The following is a 27,973-nucleotide window of genomic DNA, read 5'->3' as shown; positions in this document are numbered from 1 at the left end:
AAATTTAACATTAATTAATTTAACATGCTAGCCTTACACACACACAAACACACACACAAACAGACACACACACACACACACACACACACACACAGGGTGAATTTAAATAGTGAATTTGGTATGGTAGTCTGAATAAAGGACTGAAACAAAGAAAAACATCTCTAAACTCCCTATTGTTTGTGATCACTGGCATTGACGGCCTCTTGCTTTTCACACTTTCTTTCATTCTTTCTCCACTCTGTCCATTTCTTAGCTATTCTTTAGTGCCCGTGCTTTCCATAAGTTTGTTATTTCTGGGCTGAGAGCCCACCTTTTTTTCCCCCCAAAACCAACACTGACCTCACATAACTTCGTTCACGGCACATCTCTCATGGTGCGATGAAATTCCTTCAGGGCTTTGGGGCATGCAAAACTACGACCAGCAATCTGCTTACTAGGACAGTCCTAATCCCTCCAACCAAACCCCACCCCCCCCACCCCCCTTCCCCATCACAACCACATGGACTTCCCCTCTCTGATGCACCTTGGGTCACAGCTTGTGGGTACAATGTGACCAATCATGTCACTCAGTCTGGTCTGTAATCTCAGGCTTTGACCCAACCTCAACTGGTAAACACAGGAATACAAGACATCAAAGATAGGAGGAAGTTTTAGAAGTGCTATTCAAGCCATAGAGTTTTTCTGGAATATTTACAAACTGACTATGTTATTAGCCTGTTCAAGGCAGAACGGAAAAAGACAGGTTTTTTTTCTTTCCGTCACTCAGAGTTCTCAGGCCCTGGCCTTGATTATGTTATGGAAATATTTTATTATCACATATTTGAAGCGTGAGTGCAACTTTAACTGAAAAAAAAAAAATCTAAAATGTTGAACCAAATTTAGTTTAACAAGTAATAAGCAAACTCAGGTGAGAAGGAAAATGTAAAGTGTGTTTTAAACAAATAAAGAACAAAACCAAGACAGTCATAATTATGTTTTACACGTCTGTCAAAACTCAAGAGTTGCAGTGGTCAGGGCCCCTTAAAAGCCCGACAGAGATATTCTAAAGAGAAGGTGTGCTAAAGCAGCCGTCCAAATCTAAGGAAATCTCACGGATTCATGAAGAGGTGCTATCAATCCAGTGAGAAACCAGTCTGCCGACACAACCAGTGTGTGTCCGTTCTGTGTGTAGCTTGGCAGTGTGTCTACTCTGTCACTTTCAGTGTTTCCATCAACGTAATATAAAAACAGTCATTGGCTCCAATCCATCTGGCTAAACCAGAGGATGCAAGAACACAGGGAGAAACACTTTACGCCAGATGCTAGCAATGACACGCAGAAGCGCTTTGACCGATGCCAGTGCATAATGCTTTTTAATGGTCGTGTTTAACAAGCTGGGGAAGTGGTTTGTTCTTCACCCACAAACCTCCAAAACCCACCCTCCCACCATCTCCTTCACCATGGGCTCAGGGATTTCCCAGAGTTTAGTCGCAACAACATTAATCTTCTCTCCAGTCTCTGAAGACATGTGCTTCTTGAATCCAAGGGGTGTGGAGCTGAGATCAGCAACGATCTGGACCATGTCTGAAAAATGCCACATTTCGCTTTGAGAAAACCTTCCTCACCGTCTTCCCTCTCCACATGGAGTGGCCAAAACCACATCTGCAAGAGACAAGAGACAGAACAATCTTTGTCTAATTGGATTTTTTTTTCCAATAGTGAGCCCATTCAATTCCTAATAAAAGAAATAAGTAGAATCCAGGATTGACTAATGATGGCAAAGTTTCAAACACTTTGAGGGAAGGCTGCTCCTTTTGAAGGGTTCTCTTGCAGTATGCCACAAAAATGAAACATATCATGTATTTTGGTTTCATCATTCTTTATGTGAGCCTTTCTATAGAGACTGCTGAGATTATGAGAGATAAATATGTAAAATGTTTATAGTGTTGCGTGACAGCAAGACTCCTCTTGTACAAGCTCTTAAAGAATTGGGGACTTACTTGAGTAAATATCTTATATTTGTAGTGGGGCCTATTGTTTTATTATTTTTGTTTTTATCCAGCACAGTCTTTAAAACTTGAAAAACGCACTAATAAAAATGTAAGGGTACATTTGTTGTGAACATCTGCTTTGTGAATGATGATGGACAAAAGCATAAGTAATTTTGGGGTAGAAACAGTCTTAAGATGCACAGCATAGCAGCTGTGTCAAATGGTGTGTGTGTGTGTGTGTGTGTGTGTGTGTGTATGTGACAAATCAGCGAAGCACCTCGCTGAAAGAGACACTGCGGTTACTCTCTTCTCCTCTGGAGTCAGGCAAGGTCTCCAGTACTGGGATCAAATGATTGACAACGACACAGGATATTTGGTCGACCCTGTCAGTACGCTCAGCCCACCGGAGAGAAATTCAGTTTAAAAGCCAGTGTTTATTTTTGCTCCCTGATAGAGGAGGTACTGTTAACGATAAGCTGTCACATCCACCTTACTCATTCTGTTGTCTTTTATTGTCTCTCTACAGAACAAACCCGGTGTAGCTGCACAGCAGTGTCTATCCATACACAACCTGCCCCTGAAATCTTGACTAGTATGGAATGCTCAGGCTGAGGAAGACTTTGGCTAAGAAGGATGGTGAAGAAGAAATTTCAGGTAAACAGAAATCCCTTTATTCCTTTCTTTAATATGTCTCTAAAGTGGCTGCAGGAGCATTCTTGTTAATAAGTTCAGATGGCAGAATTTGCAAGTGCTGGCGTACGTCATTAGTGCACTGAATGAAGTTCTCAGTTCACAGTATGAGAGTAAATTGTGTGTATGTGGTGGAGAGATGATGCTGTATTTTTGGATTTGGGTTCAAAAAAACAAAACAGAGCTGGAACAACAAAAAAAAAACCCAACCAAATTTTGACTTTCTAAATTAAAACATGAAAATATCAAACATCAGAATCAATCTGTGGTTTAAGACCAGGGTCATGTATATTTCTTAAATATTCAATTCAGTTCTTTTCATTAACTCTCATTCTCATCTTCTTCCTAACCTTTACCTGAAATGGCTAAAGAACAGAGAAAAAAAACTGTGGAGATCCATTTTGCATGCCACATGCAGTCTGTGTTTAATTCAGTCAACTACTCAACCATTTTCAGTCTATTTTGAAAGGAAAGGAAGATGAGCAGACAGACAGACAGACAGACAGACAGACAGAAAGAAAGAAAGAAAGAAAGAAAGAAAGAAAGAAAGAGTGAAAGAATAAGTCTGAATAAACAACCAGTGGAGCCGAGGCCAAAGGTTAAAAGGGGTTTTCTCTTTGGACATGGAGGGATTAAATTTGACACGGAGAATCTCAGGACGAGCAAGCACCTGTCTCTGCCTCGCCCATGCCCTAACCTTTACCCAAATCCCTAGCATTTAAAATAAACCATTTCAGTACAGAGTTAATCCCAATAATCCCAGAGAGGCCAGTAAAAAATCTGGATTCAATTATTCTGCATTCGACCACAGAGAGTGGAGTAAGAACCACCCAAACACATTATGACTTGACCTTACTGCAAACCCCAGAGTCTTAACCCTGGCACTGCCAGACACTGTATCGACACTTCCCTGGTCAGTCTAAGACTTCAGTTAGGTTTCAGGACACTCTTCTCGCTGTCTCTCTTTCTCCCTCTCTTTCTCTCTCTCTCTCTCTCTCTCTCTCTCTCTTTGCCCATCACACAGTAATTTAAATGTCTCTGCTCAGTTACAAATCTCATATACATGGCAGAAAAAGATCAATGCTCAGCACACACCAAAGAGCCCACAACACCCCAGAGCTCTCTGTTCATGTGTAACATGATCACACAGTTTCCTTTTTCTTCTGATTGGCTCATGTGTCCATGTAATTATCATGGGGAAGGGGAGTTCTGTATCCTATCTGTACAAGGCCAGCAGAAGGGCACAGAGACCCGATGGGCCCCACACAGGCCCCACAGCGTGGCTCTGCAGAGCAGTCTTCTGTAGTTGAGTGGCATTTATGAGTGAGGTTCGTAAACGTTTGTCAGCTCATATCCTGTTGGTCATGTTCCCTACTGCGACAGGCTGCTCCGGATACAAAGGCTAGAGGACATAAAGAGAACATTTACAGTTGAGTTGCAGGAACAGACACTTTTGAAAATCTGCTCACAATGTCTAAGGCTGAGTGAGAGAAGCAAATGAAGACACTGTATTAAATTTCACAGATCAAAACGGAGAAACTTGGTGGCCATACGTTGTTAGTCTAGTTTACTTCTAAAGGTTTGTATGTTTTAGGTGACAGGAGCTTGCCAGTGAATACATTTCCAGTAAATGCACTGGATACCACTTTTTTTTTTATTTAGGATACCACATTTTTGAAGTCTTTGGGATAAGGAATGTTTCACAGAAGGGAAAATCCATTATTATTTATATTGTTGTTGTTGTTGTTGTTGCTCTTCCCAATTAATTTGAGCAAGGAGAGTCTACACTTGTGAGGTACACACAATGATTGAAAATACCATTTAAACAACAGTGATCATCACCTCTTGCAATAATCAGTGCAGTCTGGCTTACTTGATGTGTACAATAGTTAATTAGTGTCACCTGGAAATGGTTGTAAAGTAATACAACTTGAACGTGTGTTGCATTACATATCACAGCCTTGACCTTGGAACTGTAACATCAAAATCACACGAAATGTCTGTTCTGACTTTGGTCTGAATTGTTTTATATTATGTTACCATGGCTCATGCCTGAGTTATACATTTTACCAGGGATGGATAAACTATCTTCCTGTATCATGAGTGTCCTCCATGAAGATGGACATGGTGTGGACGTTTTGAAACTACACCACCTATGCTCTGGTTCTGACATGGCAAACAACACTAGTCTGGGAAGCAGGTGGAGCTTTACAAAGCTTTTTTTACCCTGAAGAAAAGAAAAAAAAAAAACGTGGCAGTCTACCGATAAAGAAAGGAAAGTGAGCAACACAAAAAGATCCGTGAATGTCAAGCTGTGTTCAGTCTAGTGCTAATAGGTAGTAGATAATGTTCACTAATAGGGCTGGCTGACATTTCATCAACAAAAACCCCATGTGCAAAATCTGTAATATCCGTTGCTCTACCCCTGTGGCGGGGGAGAGAGGGGGAGAGAGAGAGAGAGAGAGGAGGACAGGAGTAAAAAAGAAAGAACTTTACTCTGTTTCAGGGCAGCCGTCATAAACGTAATCAGGATATCTGCCATGCAGATTTTCCTTCCAAATTCATCCAAAAATTTTTAATGCATCATTGATTACACAAAAATCTCATTTCAGTTTCCATAACCTTCTTTAAAGAGTAAAGCTGCTATGGAAAGTAGTTGCCCCCCCCCCCCCCCCCCCCCCCCCAAAAACCCTTGCATGGTAAAGCGCTCTGCCAACAGAAATCTCCAAAATGTTATCAAAAGGGCACCAAGATATTCATCAAAATATGATCATATCCATTAAGAGCAATTTTAGGTCATTTACTTTTCTTGAAAAGAATGTTTTTAAACAGTTAAGTGACATTCCCATTGAAAACAATGTTCTGGAAAAAATGTCAATGACAGAGGAAGTGATAAATGACTGCAGACTCGAATCAGATGATGTATGAGCTGATCTCAAAATTTTAGACCACAATACTTTCATTTTTCATTTGGAGAACTTGATTGGTCTCTGTGGCTCTGCCCTAAATTTACTAGTACTGTTTGGAAGCAGAAGTTTGTTTGTCTGAGTGACCATGTGTCCAAAACACATGATGTCTGTGATGTCCCTCAAGGATCAATTCTTGTCTATATAGGCTGCCCCTGGGCGGGGTCATTGATGAACAGAGAGAGGACTCTCAGATCTGTGCTAAAGATACAGAGATGTATTGATTGACTATCTATCCACTATTTTCAGCTGAGTGAACAGTAACGTCATTAAATTAAACTGATTTGAAACAGAAATCCTGCTTATTGGCAGTAATCCAAAGAGAGTGAGTCTCTTGAGTAAACCAGACAGTCCAGCTGTGCATGTCAGGTCAGAAAAAAAAAAAAAAACTCCTGGTGTTATACTAGTCCCTGAGTTTATATGGACGTATCAATATTGTCGCTGAGTTCTGAAAGCATTCTTTAATTTCCGAAATTTTTATTGGCTTTCACGATGTGAATCACATTCCAAAGTCGATAGCTTTGTCAGCAGAGAAAGGTGAATGGCATCAGGACATGTTTGAATATAATGCAATGTACTCAAATCAAAAAATTCTTCCCACTGTGGCTTTTCTGTTTTTGATTTTCAGGAAAATTCAGTAACTCATCATACATCCTTTTAGTGTGCAGTTACTAAACAAGGCAGTTCAAAAGAGAAATGATGCATGGGCCGTTTTTCTAGCAATCAATATTCCTGTCTGCCACTAAACATAGAGATATGAATTATTATTCATAAATAGCATTGTGTTATTAGCATTGAATTTCCCTTACTCTTTCCAACCTCTAAAATTTAATACGTGTGATAGCTCTCACAAACTATGAATATAACTGGAGGGGGTTGAATTTCTGCTTAGCACAACAGATATTTTCGGTCATATCCATAATCTCATTCAGTATTCAATGAGAAGCGGCGTGGTCTCTTTTTTCCACTTCTGTAACTATCTCTTTCTCTCTCTCTCTCTCTCTCTCTCTCTCGCTCTTTCTCTCGCTCTTTCTGTGCTGTACTTTACTCTCTCTTCCTGTGCTTCTGTCCCCTTTTCACGCCCCTCTCCCTCTCAGTATCTTCCCCGTACTTCTATCCAACATTCATCTCCCTCTTTCACTCGCTCATCTGTCTGGTTCGCTCTGTCCATCATTTCCTGCCTTCCTCTCTCTCTTTGCCTGTCATTGAACTCTCTCTCAGCTCGGCAGAAATACTGTTGAAGGCAGCATGGCCGTTTCCTCATTGATTTTGGTGCTGACCTTCCTCTAACCTGGTGTAAAACAATCCCCTATAGTGCTGTGCTTTACTGGGACTGCAAGGATGGAGAGAATAAACAGAAAAAGGAGAGGAAAGAAAATGGCAGCTTTATCACACTTCCCTCCTCAGATGGGATTGCAAGTTTTGCAGGAATCGTTAAGAAACAGAAATGGGACACAATGAGGTCTTGTGACTAAAAGGACCAAGGGCTTGGCTTCATTCCCACACTTGTTCTGTTGGGAAGAAACAAACTAACAAATACACAGAGAAAAGCTGCGCTTAACTAAATAAAGGAATAGCCTGAATTAGCACCATCGTAACACTTACTCTCACCTCCGCGGCAGGAATCCCTCTGAAAATGCAGCCTCAAAAACAAGAGTGGTTCATCACATGCTTTGTTTTATTTGATAGTGACCGCCCTGGGTTCAGTTCAAAGTGCTGTTGTGGTGAAGTGGAGAGACAGATTAGCCAAATACAGTTACAATTATACTGATTACTAGTGATGAAAACCAACAGTTACTAGAGGTTCTCTGATGATGAGGGAAAAGCAAGTTATATTTTCTTGCGCTTTTTCCTCTTGGCCACTCTCAGTCTTTTCTCTTCCATTGTGTCTCGTGGAAGGAGGTGTTGAAATTGGCCAAAGAGAAGTGAGTTGCATAGATTGAGGATGGTCTCTTCTCCTGTGGAGAATTCACTTTTGATGGATGGACACATTGAAGCCAACGCAGGGAACAAACCATACGGACATTATCCCTTGGTTGAGGACATGATGGAGTTATGGGCCAGGAGATGAGATCACACACATAATCTTTCACTCTCTCTTGCAGACACTTTGGAGAAAAAACTACACTTTTTTTTTTTGTTCTAACCCTCTGCGTAGTTTGAACTAACCTCCTTCCTTTGTCTTATTTTTTTTTGTTGTTTTTAACGCACAAAATATGAAAAAAAAAACATAATACGAAATAATACACACACAGATTTACACCTTTTTGTACCTCTCTCGTCTCTCACGTTGGCTCTCTCTCTCTCTCTCTCACATGCACAGACACAGACACAGACACACACACACACACACACACACACCACAGTTTCACATATCCACAATATCTCTCGCTTTCTATTACTCTCTCTCTATATCAAACACACACACATACATACACACACATGCACACACACACACACACCCTTTCCTTGACATCTGGTTCTGTGCTGTCTTGTTATCACGGTTCTTGCCCGCAGTGGGGAGTGTCCTCCAGAGTGGAGCTCACTTGGGGTGATGAATGAGATGTGATCTGGGGGTGTGGGGAGGTGGGGGCGTCTTTGGAAAAAAAGCATGACCAAGCTCCAAAAATGGCCCTCCAAAAAGGTAAGGCGAGAGTCTTAAGCCAACAGGGGGGCTTCTCCAAAACGAATTAAAGAGCCCTCAAAGCTCCGACCTTTCTCTCTCATCCAGAACACACACACCCCCACGTGCCAGCAAAGCTAGAGGTAGGAATTTGAATGTGGTCTTTATGTGGTGATTTGTTCTTTACACCAGTAATTACAAATGCCAATTGTGGACAATCACTGTGAAGAATATTTCGATCATTTCCCTTTGGCCCTGCAACAACACAATTAATTTGTGCTCTACTGATGTCTACTGATCAGATTGTCCAACACGGTCTGTCAAAGCTATGATGGTATGGGTCTTTCAAAAAAAGTGGTCTGGACTGGATTAAAGGGGACATTGCTTAACCCAATTAAACAAGACAGCCCAGTTTTACTAATGTTTGCAAAGGCTGATGTTTAGTGGAAATTAGTCGCTTGTCATTTTCTCATCTTTAAGATCTTCTCCGTTTCTGTCATAGTATTCACCTAATGAGAAGTACAATAATACATACTATATATATATATATATATATATATATATATATTTATAGTATGTATATATATGTGTGTGTGTGTGTGTGTATATATCAAAAAGGTAAAGGACCTGTGTATGAAATTAACTCAAGGACAGAGCCCAGATCTGTGAAATAATTAAATATTCTCTGAATGATCACAGAGTTGACAGTGTCTGTCAGACAGCCAGTACTCATTAAGGATTGGAGGACATCTGTGTTATACACTTGTACTTAACGTGAGTGAAGATTTAGAAAAATGAAAGATTGCAGATTTCAAGAGTTTTAACTTATGCAAATGGATTGGTTCATTTCTCTTTAAACACATACTAACGAGCTAACCTCACACTTAACACTTTAGAACTGCAAAATAGGGTTACAACGCACAAGGGAAACCCAAATGTGAAAAAAATCTTCATACACACAAACTGGTTTCCAAAGCAACGGCACTCAGATTTTTACAATGGCTCACTAGGGGGAAGCGGTTAAATTCAATGTAACGCTTAGGAATAGTTTTAAAACCCAGCCTTGGTTTTACAGCACTCTTAAAACTTCATTTTATCATCCTACTGCTGAAATAACACGTTTTTTCTTTTAGGCCAAAGAGTTAAGTGTGAGTCTGCATGCCTGTGAGTTTCTTTCTGAGACAGTGTGTGTGTGTATGTGTGTGTGTGCGCACGCATGCGCGTGCCCGTGTGTGTGTGTGTGTGTGTGTGTGTGTGTGTGTGTGCACGCTTGTCTATGTGGCACATGACCAGGTCTCACTGTTAGAATGGACTGGTGTTCTGGCAGACCTTGTGCGTTGGGCCAGTATAGGTGCAGTATTCCATTACAGTCTTTAGCGTTGTCTGGAATGTATCGATTTTTTTTTTTAACCTCATGGTAGAGGAATATGAGATCACAGTGGAAGTGAAGGCTGAATTTCCTGTTTGAATCAGGTGTTAAAGAATGAAAGACTACGATGAAAAAGTAAACAGAACCCACAAAAAAAACCTTTAACATTAAAGGACCAGTCAGTTGAAATGGGAAAAAGAGCATTCAGTTTTGATGGACAACAGTCATGTCAGTTGGACTTCTGGGCCAAGATTCTGTTGAAAAGAAAAGCTTTTGGAAATTGAGCAGTTGTGGCAATCAAACTGTGGAAACATTCTCAACCGTAACAATTTAGGATATACAGTATGTCTTTCGTATAATTATGTTTGTCGACACGGTTTCAAACATGCAAAGGCTCACATGAGAACAGATTTTAAAGTGCTGGAAAATATAAGATACTGATTTATTTCCCGGCATCAGTGTTTCCAGACTCTTTGTGCCAACAGTATAACGGTGGATTTCATGTAATCTGCCCCGTATTGACGTTTATACCCACATTAGGATTCCACACAATCCTGCGCAAGTTTCCCTGTGACTGACAGGTTGTGGTGAGAACCAGAGACCATCCTAATGAATCCCACCACTGACACAAACACATGAATTTGAGTTTGAAAGAAGTGTGAAAGAATCACATTAGCCCTTCTTTTTTCCCCGGCCTAACACTGTAATGCATTATCTTGTACTCTGTCTGTTAGAGCCAGTCAGAGAGGTTAAATAGAGGAGCGTTCGCTGTGACCATTCCTGCTTAATTGCTTTTCTTTGTCCAACTCGAAGTGAAAAGAAATCGCTTGCTCGACAAATTCTCAGTAGCATCTCCTATCATTTGAATCCTTACACACACACACACACACACACACACACACACACACACACACACACACACACACATCTCTCTCATGTAGATGGATTGTTCTGTTCATAAAGGAATGTACAGGGATTTTATGGAACATTCTTTAATTCTTAAGCGAACTGGAATGCACTGGCTGCCTAAGGCTAGGAGAAGATGAACCACTACCGTTAATAACACGGTACGCCACCCGGCAACCATATGTAATCGCGACGTATCATTAAAAATCTGTCCTCGGTAAGATGGGAGAATGCTAAGAACGCTGTTAGACAGATCAAGACAAAGCCCTGCTCGCCCCAAAAACAACACAGGCCCTATTGCGGTGAGATTCGAAAGCACCGTGCAAATTTCCGTTGAGGCTCAAAGTTCCATAAAATGCTCCTGGCCCAAGATCATCTCAGTGAGGTTCAGCTTGACTGCAGTGTGTGAATGAGAGCATCTGCACATCAGCTGAACCTGTGATAACCTCCAGTGAACCCTGCTGTAATCACCAACGGCTTACTTATTAGCCACTGCTGAAAAATTAATTAAAATTGGCACAATGCATCTATCTGAAACAGGAGAACTTTGGCATATGTTTGATCGGGTACATTTCAGTGTTAAATGTACTGAAGACAAGAATGTGACCTGTTTCCAGTTTTTCTTTCAGAGATGCTGGTTCCCTCGCTCTCTCTCTCTCTCTCTCTCTCTCTCTCTTTTTTGCTCAAATAACCCTTTGACATAGTAAAAACGGGTCTATGGGACTGATCAGGAAGGTATAAATGGTATTTCACTAATATCTGTGTCAATGTTCTACTTTAAATTGGTTATCAGTGTGATACATTATAGTGAACTGTTTAAACATTTTAAATATGCTAAGAGTGAAGTGAATAACCACGTATGTGACCAACTTTTGAATAAGATCCATTTAAGATCTGTAACTTTTAATGTTAATTTTTTAATGTTAACATGTTAAGTGGAGTTGATATACACTGTTCAATTAAAAGTGGTCTATGCCTCAGACTCACACAGCTGCTCTGCTGCCTTGTTTAACAATTACATTATTTTATCCTGACAGTACAACTTCACCAGGAGGATATATGTGAAACTGAGTTTAAGTGGTTGGTTTGTGTGGGACTCACATGCACAATTAGAGCATAGGATCATGATATAGGACATGAGATATATAACACAGAATACATATGACATAGGATATTTAAATAGGACATAAAGATAGAGACTGATTATAAGATGTGGGCGTGTCTGTTACATCAGCCTCATATTAGCATGGCTGCCAGGTCATTGGTGTCATTGCCCATCAGTCATAAATGAAAGACACTGAGCGGGCACGCCACTGTTAATCACAATCAAGGATATTATTTTTAATGACTGTAAATCAGCCAATGCGTAAGGGCAAAGACAAAAGTCCCAAACAGAGCCAAAGGCCCGGCATCCTGCCTGGCCTTCAGAGTCGGAAACTCTGACAGGTCCAACATGACGTCCTCCTCTAGGGATAAACAACGTGTTTTGCCAGCTCGGCAAGGACAGTCAGTCCAGGGACACTAATGAGTCTTTTAAACAGGAGTAATAAATCATTTGAGTTTACAAGACATACTTTTTTGAAAAATGACTCTGCAGAACTTTTTTGGTACAAGCAAAGAGGCAGGTGTAAGGTATTAGTATAGGTGTGTTCTGGACTGACTTTTCTGAACTATTCTCATTCACGTAGAATGGAACATGTTGGTCACATTATTTGTACAACACATTAAAATTAATACATACAGCATTTCCTAATGCATCAGCTATGTAATTTCCAGACCTTCCCTTTGAACTGATTCCACAATGATTAGAACTTAGTATCATTCATCCTTGTCACTGTACAACGCCCATGTCTGTCTGGGAGGGTGAGGACTAGCCTATCCATAATCCGAAACATGCAAACATTCAAAGTTAGCTAAATGCTTCTTTTGACCTATTCATTGTTTAGGCATCTCCATGGCAACATAGTATGTGTGGAGGCTCATGTAATTTTCCCCATATTTACCTGCAATTGTGACACTGTGAGTTCGCTGAAGTGCTTTGGCAGAAACTATACCCTTTCTGGCTGATCGTCCTGACCCGCCGCAGTCGGAATATCTGATCCCACTAGTAGTTCTGCCAGGGTTACAAACTCACGATCCTAGCAAAGGTGCACAGTATATTCTAGGCTTGCATCAACTTAATGGCCCACTTTCCACTCTCCTACCTCCTTACTCTTAAAGGAAGGAAACACAGGTGTTCGCAATTATATTTAGTTAGTTAGCTACAACAATGAACCACTTCCTCTATTGGTTCAGAGTAAATCATTTATCAGATTATGTGTTTTCCTGGTTTGTCGAATGGTACACTGTTATGGCAACACCTGTTTGAATACTGACTGTACTAAAACCCCCAAATCTCCTCTTGAGAGTTCACCTGGCCATTCTCTGATAAGTGCTTTCCAGCAGTGTGGCAAGAAAAGGGTTCATTTCTCTTTGTCAGTCCTCAAAGAGTAATTGATCATTCCCTAATCTGAGGCTGCCTTGTCAGCTAAAGATAACTTATCTCTGCTAAAGTACCTGGAACGCTACATTTTTTCTCCCTATAATTCAAGACAAGATATATCTCCCAAAAGAGATTTCATGCTTATGGGAGATAAAAAAAAAGAGGAAGCAAAACATAAAATGTAGTCAGATGTAGAGATATGTATATTTCATGAAACATTGGCCAAACAAAATAGACTTGAGACAAGGGAAAAAATGAGATTAAAAATAAAAAAACAAAAACCTCTAAAACTCATTATGTTATTGTTTTAAAAATAAAGCACAATTTAATGGCAAACAGAAGTCTATTAAGCAATGAGATAACTGTAAACAATCTTGTCAATGGAAATTTCTTCACACTCACCACATTATAAGACTGCTGTGAAAAAAGACCGTTTAACACATCAGCATCAAACAGGAGGCTTGTTCAAGAGTGATGATGCTAAGGTTGACAAGGATAACTGCTTAGGTTTTTTTTTCTCTCTCTCTCCCTACCACTCACTCTTCTCTCTCTTTCCATCTCTACAGGAAGAGGTTTTCCACCCACTGCACTGCAGTCATATCAGCTATCACTAATGACATCCTTAATCATTTATACGAGGAAAGTGAGAGCGATGCATTGATTAATGTGTGTGTGTGAGAGAGAGAGAGAGAGAGAGAGAGAGAGAGAGAGAGAGCCAAAGATGAGACAACGATGAAGACATCAGTGACAAGGAAGGGTGAGAGGGGCAAAACAGAGGTTAATAAGAGTGAAAGTGACAAGAGTGGAATTGGCGGAGAATGAATAAAGACATGCTGGAAAGATAAACAAGACACCCAGTGAAACAGAGAGAGAGATGAGCGGTACAGAAGGTTTATTGCACAGAAAGAATCAAGAAACTAAATAAAACACATTTATGTGTTACAGTTAAATAGTTATCTGAATTTCGTGTGCTAAATCAGCGAAAAACAAAAACAATAAGGATGTTTCCTACTCTTTTGTATCTATTACGTTAATTCTCATATGTTAATTACAGGCATTTGGCTCATGCTCTGTCATTCAAAAGATGGACTGAACTCTGCTCTCGCTCTCTCGCTCTCTCTCTCTCTCTCTCTGACATCTGTCATCCAGTGAAATGCTTGTGAAATTACACCATCCTCCAGTTACCTAACTCATGACCTACCTCACCAAAGACTCCCATGTCTCAGTCTGAATGGAAAATGGTGGCCAAGTGCCAAACCTGTGCTCTTGGTTTGGCGACATTTCGGCGCTAAGCAGCTGTTAATTGAGGTGTTTTTTGGAGAGGTGAAGGTCCCTCCATGGTAACGGCAGCGCCCATCAAAAGTTCTACAAGGAGTTCTCATCTCAGCAAGGGAACTGTTTAAACAGGACAAAGATATTTGATCTCAGGTTGCATAGAGTCAGTGCCAGGGTCTGGCTGTGGATGCCCAAAAGACCACTGAAAATCATAGCGATGCTTTCACACACCCTGGCCCTGCTCCACACCCCTCTTAGGAGGCTCTCTGGTGAAAATTACAGGCTAGCTCTGGAAGGCTTTCTTAACACTCATATTACATTTGAAGCTGCAGAGTTCTGGCTGTCAACACCTGCCCCTGGCTGAATATTTGTTCAAAATACCATGTGTATTTCTGTTTTAATGAGAATAAATATGTACATGCATATGAATATGTGTGAATGAATGTATTTGTTCACATGTGTTCAAAGTTGCTTTCTTTGTGTGTGTGTGTGTGTGAAAAGTGTAATCATGAATATCTTCCCCACATCTGTAAATCCAACACCTACAAAACTCTTCAGTTTTTATCACACACACATAACAAGTCCCAGCTCAGATGAAAAAAAGTCAGCAGAGATCTCGGTTCTCACCCAGGCCTTCCCTTTCCAAGCTTTTCACTTATTCCTAAATTTCCTTCATTCTTCCTCCGCCAGTTGGAACTGTTGACTGTTGAAAAGCCCACCTGGGAGGGCTATTATTATTTAATTATTTCTTAATTATTTAAACAGAGGAGAAATCCAATTCAGACCACAGTATCATGTTCAACAGAGCCCTCTGTATAGATATAGGATAGATATACTACAGGATGAAAAAATAAAACTTTACACAGCTGTCAGAAGAGTACCTTTCAAAAAAAAATTACATAAAGAATAAAAGGTTATGAGATAAGAAAATGTCAGATAAAGTCACACAACGGTCTTTTGAACAAGCCTATGGATAACCAGCCGTATGTTATTGCTGTTGTTTTTTGAAAGTGAAATGCTGTGCCTTGGATCTGTTATGGGGTTGGTTCCCTGCTCAGGAATGGAGCCCTGTAAGTGAAACTGAGGGCACTGTAATCTAACTGCTGAACCACTGTAAATGTCTAGCCAAACTTTGTAGAGCGGACCCAACTGCAGAACAGACCAGACATACTGAAAGGTAACAAAGAAGACGTTATAACAGTGCTTCAGAAAATAACAAGGCCTAGTCCCGAGGCATGCACAGAAGAAATGTTGACTCAACACTGAGCAACCAGGGACAACATTTTGGGGTATTTTAGTCCTGCCTAACACAAAACAAGTGCAAAACAGTACTAATTAACACAGGTGAAAACCATAACCAAAGCTGAAAACAAAAAACACAAAAATGACAGCCAGAGGAAGCAGTGGTCAGACTCCTCACAGAACCATCTCTTCTCAGAACGACTCCTGACGTTCCCTCAGGATGAACAGAGCGACAATGGTTGAAGTCTCAAATCAGATCAGTGGCCAGGATGTCTCAGGTGAAGACCCGTGACCATTCTTCCAGTCCATACCCCTTCCAGTCTACCAGATTCTGAAATTTACCCCACATCCATCAGAAGTCAGGTGATGGATAGTGTATGCCAGCAGCCCTACAATGATGCAAGGAGCAGGAGATGCCCTGCTGTCTAGAGTCAGAGGGCTGGAGACCACAGGATTTACTGAGGACTCAAAAAGGCCCACTGAAATAGGGAGCAAGTTTCTGGATTTTGACCCGCAGGTGATCCTTTGTGGAGAGCCAGACCCTATGCCCTGGATGGAAAGACAGCCAAACCCGTGGTGCCACTTGGCCTGAACCTGGGGATGGAAACAAGATGAGAGACTGACTTATATGGCAATGAGTTCAATGAGGGCCTTCCAGAACTGGGAGCTGAATTGTGGATGTCAGTCAAAGACTCTATCCTGGGGAAAACTGTGCAGTCAAATGACATGCTGTAGCAAGAACTCTGAAGTTTCCCAAGCTAAGATTAGCTTGGGAATGGGCAATAAAGGGCAATCCTTTGAGAATCCACCACCATCAAGGAGCTACCTTGGAATGTTGGCATGTGACAAAGTCCATCAAAATATGGCACCAGGTTTGGAAAGGTATTGAGAGAGGGAGCAGCTAACACACCTTGAAGGGAGGACATAAACAATTTATTCTGAACACAGATGGAACAGGCTGCCACAAAGGATTGAACATGCTTTTCATGTTTGGCCACCAGAATCACCCATTTAGCTGTAATGAGTGTCCCTGCTGTAACACATTAGAATGGACAGCATTAGGGGCAAAGAGATGGTCTGGTGGACCATTTCTTTGGTCTTCTCCCCCATCTGCTGTGCTCTCCTTATGGTGGCTTTGGTGTACCTACACTGATATCCCAGGTGCCACAACCTTGGAACTCAGAAGGATCTCTGGAGCTTCGTCCAGCTCAGGTGTGTAAAATTGTCGGGAGAGTGTGGTAGGAACCCAGGCATTTGGAGTGGACAAAATCAAAGTGGTTGGAGAAGAGTCCACAGAACCTGACATGACTTCAACTACTTGGCTTCCTGAATATTGGCTAGATTTTATATGGTCTGTCCAGACAAAGAATGTATGTTTGACTCCCCTTCTACTGAGAAAACCAGGATGTCTTCAATGTAGTGCTCCAAACAGTTAACTCAGTTAAGGGTGTGGAACTTTTGGCAGATGCACTTCAGCTGCTGATTTCCTGTCGATAAAGTGAACTGGAAGGTACTTTATTTAACTTGCAATAGCTTGTTTGCAAAATCACTGTGACAGCGATCTCATTGCAAAGAGTTTTCATTTACCCACTCATTCCCTTAACTCACAAGTTAACCTGTCATCGTAGCATTGTACTTGTAAAGCACACTACTCTGGGTATTCCAATGTATACCATCACAGCAATGCTAGAACTGATTTGAAGAACTACTGATGCACTAGAAGCCATATGTTTATCTTGTGCAGACCCTGAACTGCTCCATAGTTCTCATAGTCATGGTTTTAGAACTAAAGGTGCTATACTTCTCTTTACAAACAAACAGAATTTAAAAATGCTGTAGGAGCGACTTTATATAGCCTGTGCAGCCAATAATCATCTTTTTACCATAGTGCTTTAACTCTCAAATACTGAAAATGGGAATTTGATTGTTTTCATGCATGGAAGGATGAATTTAACAGCATTATCACCCTTATAGCTGGAAACAATGACAGTCAATGAGAATTACGTTAGGTCCAAGCCTTTCATGTCAGCCACAGCCAGGCAGAATGAATATGCCACTGAGATATACTGTAATGTAAAACATTTACAAATATGACTGAAATTTAATGAGTGATTATGAAGAATAATCATGGACATGTCTATCATTATGATGACGTTTCCAGAGGTGTCTGTAGAGCTATGTCATACCATTGCATATTCAAATGCCAAACAGGATTGGACAGTGATGGAAAACATAGAAAATGTTGAAATTTGTACATTATATTAATCACTCAGCAATGCATGCCATATTGCAGAAAATTAAAGACAAATCAGAGCACGTGGAAAACATTGTTGAGAATGTTTGATAGAGATCAAATGCAATAGGTATTTTAACACAGTTGTGAGGGAATCTTCAAATGTAAGCATGCTATCAGATATCAGTCATTTTCTCTCTCGCACTCCCTCTTCATTTGTCCTACATTTGTTTCTCTTCATTCTCTCTCACAGCACTCATTCACTATTGATTTTTTCTACCCTTTCAAACTTCATTAGTAGAGGCTAGAGAAAAAATATCATTAATTAACCACTTGTACACATGTCTGTATCAACAGGAAACGTCTAACAGGTCTTGGCAAAGCCTCTGCTCAGTGAGAGGAGCTATTTCAAAAGACAGGAGATATATAAGGCTTACCACACATATTGGGCCAATTTTTTGGCCAGATATGTGTGCTAAGAAGTTCTTCGTTATTTTTTTAAGCCACATTCTTTCACATGGTTGAAAAAAAAAGAAGTTGCCTGGGCAGTATTCACATGCATTGAATTGGGAAATTAACATGTCCTTTGAAGGAGTTCATTGCAGTTTGAATTGAGGGGGACGTAACCACGTTTATCTTTTGTAGGACTGTTAAAATGCTGCTCTGTCCACATCTCTCTGTACTGCTACACCAGCATTCAGAGCAGAAAAAACAAAGCCCTTTGACCTCCTTTGACCGAGGGGCCAGCCGGTCCATTCGATTGGGACTTCCTTTCTCGCGGTTGTTGTTGCCCATTACCCCAACCCCCCGGTCCGAAACTACCAACAACAACAACTTTGTGAATTAAACATAGGAAAGGAGAAGAGAAAGACAAGGATGTGTCACTGTGAAAATCCATGTCCCTATTTACAGAAACTCAGTCTTTTTAAAATCTTCTGTTCTTTCTTTTTCTGTGGCTTTCCGATGGGAATGGCCTCCTTCACAGCATCCAAGACTTGGCGCTCCTATGGGAATCCCAGTCATTATGTTTTGGACTTAATAGATGTCAGACCGCATCTGAACAAGACCTCCCTCCCCAGTTCTGCTCAGATTGCTACAATTAAATTTGGTTGGGGGCGGGTACTGGAAGGGGTAGACTCACTGCCAACCTGATGAGTAGGATCAGAGGTTCAGTGCTGTTGTTGCGTGTAATGGCTGATGGCTGAACGTTTAAGTCACTCTCCTTTCACGCTATCATTAAATGAGCTAAGTGCTCGTTAGTGTAGTCCCTCTCCACCCCGGTGCATTTCACGGTCACATACAGAAGGTCAATCTTGTCTTTAGTTTTAAACCTCATTCAAAGTCTATTTTTCAAGTATGTTTCAGAGGTCTGGATGCTCTTTAAAGACTTCAGAGTGGACTGTTTAAAAAAATGATATTCTGGCCAGGTTGTTACACTTAAACCTAGTTCAGATTAAGAATTTCACTGATTAGTTGGCCTCAGATGCAAATTTCATCAGTATGAGTTAAGATGGATTTCTGCAGTTAGCTGCTTTAGCAAACTGGCTAGACTTCCCTTGTTAGCTCCTGAAAGTTTTGACGTGAAATGAGTTTTAGACAGACATTCAGTTGAGTACGAGCACTCATTCTCCTGGTGTAGATTATACAAGGGGTGAGTGTGACAATGAACCTTTGAATTTTCCCCAGCCTTAATTTTAAACAGCATTTTCTTTCTTTTTTTTTTTTACTTGAGCCAATTTACCTAATCCACATAGCTAGCTGGCTTTCTCAAGACTCACTTGTTGCTCCTCCCACCACTTAGCATCTTCTGCTGACTTGATTACATTTGTAGATAGGGCAGAAAAACATCAAGACTTACTTCAAAGTAAATCCATAAATCCACTTGGTGGATTTGTTTAGTGCTAGCCATCATTAGTGCGGCCATCTACTTGCCCTCATCAGTGACTGGAGGACCAACAAGCACTATAAATACTGCCTCTTCTGTTTCCTGTTTATCCTACTATCTGCTTAGGACTCTGCTGTATGTTAGTGACCCTGGTGTCTATCCCATTATTGGTCTAGATTTTATTACTTCTCCTTGACAAAACAAGAGTGTTTCTGCTTTGTATTGTATGAATTAGAACACCTTAAACCTCAGTGTGAAAACCTAATTTACCACCAGCAGCGGATATATAGAACCAACAATGTACCACAACCGGGGGACAATTGGGACAATTGGGACAATTGGGACAGTGGGGACGGTGGATTGGGATGGGGTGGGGGGCATTACTTATATTTATTATAGATATTTACCACGCCCCAGAGAGTCTCTAATGGAGAAAGGACTTGAACAGGGCCATTGACAAGGTCTATCTACAGTTTCAGTTAAATCAACAGAAGAATTACACACTTTGGTGAGAAAGCAGCCAATAAAGTGCCCCTCTGAGAAACCCTGCCCAACGTTTTCCCTTTGTGACTCTTATGTTAGTGTTGCTTTGGTCTCGGCATTCCACTGCTTGGAAATTAGAGCCCAACACAAACACTGTAAACTTTGAACCTCCAAAGAAAACACTGTGTGATTCATGTTGAAAGTCTGAGAGGACACAAAAATCATGATTACTAGAAATAAATCTCACTTCATGTTTCAATTTCAGACTTTATGGCTTTCCTTGCTCAAATTAAAGTCAGTAAAACTGGGGAGAGTTACTGGGCTTTAGCACAGCTTCAAGACAGATGGGTTTTTCAGGCTTTTGACCTCTAATTTCAATTGTTTTGAGGTATTCAGGACCTTGCTAAGGCCCTTGGCTATGCCTTTAAGGATTTACCTCTATAATTAACATAATTCACCATATAAATGTGAACCCATGGTCATCTGTCTGATTTTTTCATTGTTCCCTCAGAGTTAGACCTCAGTTAGAATAATTTCACTGTGCCATTTATGGACCAAGCAAACTTGTGTCTGAACCCTTCAGTAAAGCCTTTAGGGATCATATTATGGGCTAGTCTAACCTGCCTGTGAAGGTGACAAAGAAAATTGAGCCCAGTTACTAGTGATACATCACAGACATGCATGGGACAAGAGAAAGACAGAGATGAAGAAACATGGGGGAAAGCAAGAAGAGAGTAATAGGAGGTGTTTAAATACACTGCAAGGGATTCTGAGGTCACTATGAAACGTGGCAATTGTGTGAGGTGTTAGGAGCTAAGAACCGAATCATAAACCCTTGGGTATTGTTAAGTCTAACAGGCCTATTAAGTATTGGAACAGTTTTGTCTCAAGGTTGACAACTAAGACGCTGGGAAGTCTTTGTGTTTGCTCTGCACACTAATTGGTTGGGTATCCAGTTATTCATCTGGCTGCATTTGCCAGCCCCAGCAGAGAAGCTGTGAAATATGAGGACCAGAGTGCAGGTGTTTTACCTGCATCAGAAGGTCCAGAGAACGAAGAACCTGTCTGCATCTGGAAGACCCAAAAACTAAGGCCCTGCCTGTGTCAGAACACCCAGAAAACTAAGATCCTGCTTGCAGCAAGAGGCCCCAATAAACATTTTCTGTCTCTTTTTAGCATCCAGAGTGAGATCCACTTGTGCACTTCAACTTTAACAGAACTCAAAAAAACGAATGTTTCTAAAATACAAATAAAGTTGGCATATTTTATAAACTATCACCAGCAAAAGTCTAGCCACCTTATTCTCTATTCCAAGATAAGCTGCTCGTATAAATTCAGTTACATCCTATGACACCGGTGGGAGAGGAAAACATCCTTCATGACAGGGATTACAACTATAAAACAGCTGGCAACAGTGGACGATCCTGGATCCAGGAACCGACCCAAGAGTATAAGTCTGGTCTGACCCAGCCAACAAAGAGGGTTTTTATGTGTCCTAAACCAAGAGGCCACTGAACCAGCCAGAATTTGTAGGAAAGATGGTTTGCGTCTGAACCTATATAGGAGCTGTTTCTATCAGAGAGCCATCTCTGTGTGCTTTCTCAACAGAAGAAGAAGATGCAGCTATGCAGTAGAGTCAGATGACCTTTTTGCATTAGTAGGAAAAAAATCCACCTAGAAGCTAGACTTTGTTAATCTTCTAGAGATGTTATAGTGGTGTCAGACATACAGTTTGTTAATGTACCAGCTGCTCTTATCCTCAGCATCTCAATGATTTGGAGAAATCTTGGTGTTAAGTGTCTGGTGTTAAGTTTGGCACTGAGAGCTTCAGGTTTAGGATTTGAACCCACAACCCTCTGGTTACTAACCAATTTTCTTACCCATCCTATAATGCACATGAAAAATCAGTGACATATGAGGAGTGAGATACACATACACTGCATAATAAGCGAAAAACTCAGGCCACCTCTGTCTCAACTGTGTCTGTTGTTTTAAGATGAGAAAATGTTGGTGAAAAAGAGTCATGAGAGGGTCGTGAGGAAGGGCCATCCTCCGGGTGGTCTGGACAGCCAATTGGGCAGGTCTATCAGGCCAATGATCTAGACTAACCACCTCCTTCAAGAGCCAGAAGAGGATTTATCTGTTTATTTATTTATTTATTTATTTATTTTAGGTGACTGACAGCATGTTGTAATTGGTTCTATAAAACAAGGGTAGAAAATGAAGCGTGACAGCCTGTCTCAAAAGTGTGTGAGGCAAATTAAATCTCAGCTCATTTTACGGTTGGCTTCATTAACTTTCTCTCTCTCTCTCTTTCTCTCTCGCTTGCTCTCTTTTCCAAATAATAACCAGAATGATTGAAATTACATGCTTTGAGCAAAGGGAAATGTTATCTGATCAACAACAGTGTAACTCTCCCAGCCCTGTCAAATTAAGGTTTGGAGTCATTTTGCATTTCTTCTTTAGGTGCTGAGTTGCTGAATATAATTTAATACGTTTAATGTCTGATGTATTTGGACTTTTGTTACTTCAAAGTACACTGACAAACACACATAGTCACACCTACACACACATACACACACACACATACACACACACACACACACACACATCTATCCAGTGGACTACATCAGGTCCGTGAGTTTATGGCCTCTATGGAATAGAGATGGCAATTCCTCAATTAAAGTGGCTGATAGGGCAGGCCGGACAGACGCGCCGTAGGGTGTCACACATGGCCAGACCTTCCTCCCAGGTAATCCATCCATTTTACTCCCAGTGAAAACATAAGAAACCTTCACTTTTTGAGGAGGCATATAAATAATGCAAATATTGGACACTGAAATATTATAGACTAAATAAATTTCTTTTACACCATAAATAGCTCACAACTATAAATACTTTTCAAATATGAGCTGTGAATGAAAGCAATACATATAGTGAAATGAATTATCATTGGGCTTTTGAGTACATGCTGCATACACTTCTTTTTGCATTTACTTTTTATATTTTTAAAAGAACAAAGTTTGTTGACTGGTTTTACACAAATCAGCACATGAATAAGCTTGCATGTAGCATGCTGCCAATCCGTGCAGCTCTCAGATAAATCCAGGAAGTATGCATGATATTCTTGTGTTATCTCACAACATACATGTGGCATCAAGCGACATTAATGTGGTATCTTGACATGAGTGTGGTATCCTGTGACAGCTGTGCCATATGTCTGTCAGATCCTTTTGTGTAGCACTGCTGCATGACCTTTAACACAAAGGTCATGTAATTAAGGCACTGGCAAAATTCTGTTCAGCTGCACCACTCCTGAAGAGGTGCTATAATTCAGCTGCAGTAGCTATAATCAACCAATGAGTGAAAAAACAACACAGAGGGCTCTCCTCTCTGACAAGGTACTAACAAACACTGTTAACAATAACCAGAGGTAGCCCTCCACTAGCAGTAGTACAGTAAACAGGGTATTCCACTTTAAACAGTAAAAACACTTTGGATAGTTATTGTCTACTTCTTAATCCACTGGATGCTGTTTAACTAAATTAAAGGTATATAAATGAATGTACTTTGAATATGCCTTTCTTGAGTAAAAATTCTCAAGAAAGCCTATACACTGTTACAAACATGTAAGTAAGAGGGAGAGAGATGAAGCAGAGAGAGAAAGTGCACAAAAAGATGGTTTAAAATAGTAAGCGCAAGTGTACAGCTATGTATGGTTCTGTGTGTGTGTCTGGTGTGTGTGTGTGTGCGCGCGCGTGTGTTTCTAGCTGTGAATTTATGACTGTGTGAACCCATAAAAAAGCAGTCTGTGTGTGTCTGGCTGTCAATCTCAAGTCTCAGGACAAGTGTCTTGATCCACGTCGACCCCTGAGACACACACTAACACACCCACACAAATTCCACACCCCTCTCTCCCTAGCATGAATATTAAGCATTGGTATCACCTTCCAACATAAACACAGCATGAGACAACACACAGCTCTCTGTGTTTCATGGTTCCCTTTCTTGTTTGTGTAGTATTATCAGAAGAGGCCCCTCAAAGCTCCTGAGATCCGAGGGGATCAGACGTTTTCAAACACCGGCGCTATATTTAACTAACAGCTGGGGCTTAGACCAAGCTTCACCACCAATACGAGTGTATACCCAACACATCACCATATTTTGTCTAAGGCTTTATTTCTCAACAGTTTCTCAAATAAGTGTCCTGTTAATTCCCTGTGGGGACAGGGATAAATTCCCTCTGGCTAATCTGTTTTTTTTCTTTTTTCTTTGGTAAAGCCTGTAAGTGAGGGTGAATGATATCTTTTGGGAAACCTCAGAGAGAGAGAGAGAGAGAGAGAGAGAGAGAGAGAGACAGACAGAAAGATAGAGAGAGATGATTATCAGTCACTCTCAGAACAAGCTCATAAGACTTGACTCAATCACTAGCAGAAAGAGGAGGATTGGAGGATTGAGAAAAGAAGTTATCATATTATCAGGGGATAATTCAGACACACCTCTGCACATTTGAATCCCATATATTTATAAGCTAAATACAAATCGTAATACCAAATCAGGTGCAACGTGTTCTAACATTTTTGCTTGTGTTTTGGCTGTGGCATTCAGAAGTACTTGAAACCTCTCTTAAGGAACCCTGTGAAAAATGTACTATAAATGCCAAGGGAACTTAAAACAAAAGCATGTGTTAACATTGTGCAAAACTCCATGGCATCAAGGTGAAAACAAGGCAGTCTTTGTCATACAGCAGTAATGAGAATTCACAGACAAACATGTTAAAAGTGTTCCAGTTGAGCCCAGTTCAAATCAAAACAGCAAATGCAATGAGACAAGTCTAGTTAGTTGGCTGGAAAAAAAATCATCTCATTTCAACATTTCTCCAACATTCAGCAATCAACATCACAATGAAAAGTAATAAATAAATAGAAATAAATAAATGAAATAACCAATAAAATTACTGTCTCCATAATTTGGTTGGTTAGTCAAGTAGATCCAGCATCTTTGATTGTTTTTGAAAAAGTTTATGTGTAACTCCAGAGGCTCCAACAGACATCAGGATACTGATAATTGTTTTTCTTTATTGTTTTGTAAACCATGTTGTCAACCAGGTTGCTGAAATATGCTCAGGTCACATAGTAATGCACTGTGGCCATGGGTCCTGCATTTGATCTTGATCTTCAGTAATTGCTTTTAAATGTGTGTTTCTGTTCTATCAGTATTTTTGCTGCTGTGGCTTGTTCTGGCAACATTCCCTGTGTGTGTGTGTGTGTGTGTGTGTGTGTGTGTTTGCTCTTTTGACAGATTTTCTTTGTTGCTGAAGCCTTGGTGCTGGTTGTCTATGGTGCTGTTTGTCTATGTCTGTGTGAGGCTCCCTTTTGGTGTTAGAGACATGAAAATGGGAAGTGATGCCCTATAATGAGGCTACTAATGGTCGAGTTGACCTGTGACCCCAGTCCTCTGTTACTGTGGCAGTCAGGGCATATAATGCCTTGCATGAGGGGTTGGGGAAGCCCCTGCGGCATGACTCCTGGCCCCCATCAGGAGTAAAAAGTTAATCCAGGGCTGACCTGTCGCTTGTCGTCAGGTTTGATTACAAGCGTGAGCCGTTTGTTTGTCCTGGTTTATTAGTTTATGTGGCGGTTGAAGATGATCTGCGTTTCATTAAGGTCCCTCTCTGGAAGCAATCTGCAGTGCAATTTAGGTATGGATTACTCTCCTGCTCTTACACACGCGCACACACACACACACACAGACACACACACACACACACATACACACACACACACACACACACAAACAGGCTTATTCCTGTGCACATACAGATACATAAACATACATTCACAATGTAGAAATTCACATAAATTCACATACACTGGTAAAGCTGTGTTTTTACTAATCGGCATATGCACATCTAAGATCCAAACAGATAATGCAAATAAAAATCTACACCGCACACACATACCCATGCAAACACACACACATAGACCCTCACATTCTGGAAACAGTCCAGAGTGTAGTTTAGGTATGCTTTACGAATGCATACATTTTCAAACACCAAAAGCCTCCTCTGGAAGCAATCCTCAGCAATTTAGGTGTAAGTTACACGAGCACGCAACACAGACCATCTAACTCAAAGTATTCCTTTCACCAGATTCGTCTTTCATAGTGAGAACATGCATTGTGTCAAAGTTCTACCAATTTCAAAGTACTTGGAGCAAAGAACCTGAAGACAGAATGGAAAAAAAAATTGTTCCTGGTAACATGGTGTAATCTTTTCTCCTGTGGCTCAGTCACAATCACAACGAACTGTGTGACTGACCTCAGTAACAACGAACAGTGTTTCGTCAGTAATTCTTAACTTGGTATGCCAAAAGAAGCCTGCTTTTACAATAGTTTTACAATCTGTCAGTATCAAGCAGGGCACCATGGAAAAGTGTTGTGTGGATTGGCCTTTGTATCCAAAGGTCATAAAAACAAGAACTGCAATGAGTCATGAAACTGTGACCCACAAAAAGTTAAAAACCCGTAAGAGTCAGTAGGTCAGGGACCAGGGACGCCCTGTTATGAATGTGTGAGAAATGTGATGTTGTAAAACAGGGGCAAAACCTTGCTCAAAGGTTTTGAGAGAAGCAAAGTATCATACTGAATCAAACATATAGATGATATGGGATGCAAACTGTGATTACTGATACTTTTTTAAAGTTTGAACAAACAGATGTGATCAGTGGATTTTTACCAAACGAATAATGAATTGAATTAATCTGAATCACTGTGCTATAAATGCACCTATCACATTTAATCAATTGATGAACATTGGTTCACACATCCTGAGAGATTTTACTCAAATTCTAATCCCAAAACTCCTCTATACAAGAGCGTTGCTTTTTCTTTTTCTTTTCTTTTTCTTAGATAAATAGTGTATGTTTCACATTGATTTTTTGAAATATTTCTAGGACATTGAAGATTTGGTCAAGGTCAAATATTTGAAAGAATTTCAAATATCCAAATGTGGGTGGATTAATCAAGTCTGCACCCTCTTGTGGTGATGAATAATAGTGTAATAACTCAAGATTTTGGTAGGAGTAAGACACAATTCACACAATTTCACTGATTCATTTTGTTAATACTAGAAAGCAATGCCAAATTTTTATCCATAAATTACATGTCTAACTGTTACTGACTGCTGCATAGTTTCCTGAAATGATGTTTTGGGTTGTTTTTTTTTTAAATTTATGGTCAATATAGTTCCTTCCTGAATCATGAACCTGGAGAATGACAAAGTACTGTGGCAGCAAGGTTCTCTATTCAGACGATGTGAAGCGTACAAGGACTGTAGCATAGCTGAAGATAAACTAAACTGATCCCAAAGAAAGGAGTGACTATTCTGAATTTCACCGTGACCACAGCAGGTTCACAACACATGTGATTCACCAGAACACTTCTGGTCTAATATTTTTAAGACTAATTCATAAAAACTGAAAAGTGGGATGTGATACTATTTGTCCCATTTTTTCCCAGTTATTCAAACTCTTTTCTCAACTATGTTTGAAACGTACCTGATCCCATCTAAAAAAATTTTTTCCCAGTTTCTACAGACCTATGATACCTTTCTGTAAGCCTTATGGATCTGTTTAGTGACACCATCAATTGAATTTTCTGAGCGAATTTGAAGAAGATTGAAAGAACATGCTCTCTACAGCCCTGTTGGGGTCAAGATCTGTGAGAGAGAACAGACTAAGAAAGTATGAAGAATTGTGCTTCCTCCTTCTCCATTTCCACAAATGAAAATATAATGACAAACAAACTTTGCTTTTTTCCTTATCCCTTTCTCTATCCATCAATGGATTTC

This window comes from Chanos chanos, chromosome 10 (genome assembly GCF_902362185.1).
Source record: "Chanos chanos chromosome 10, fChaCha1.1, whole genome shotgun sequence".
Taxonomy (NCBI): Eukaryota; Metazoa; Chordata; class Actinopteri; order Gonorynchiformes; family Chanidae; genus Chanos; species Chanos chanos.
The sequence above is the reverse complement of the archived record's forward strand: the minus strand, read 5'-3'. Positions refer to the sequence as shown.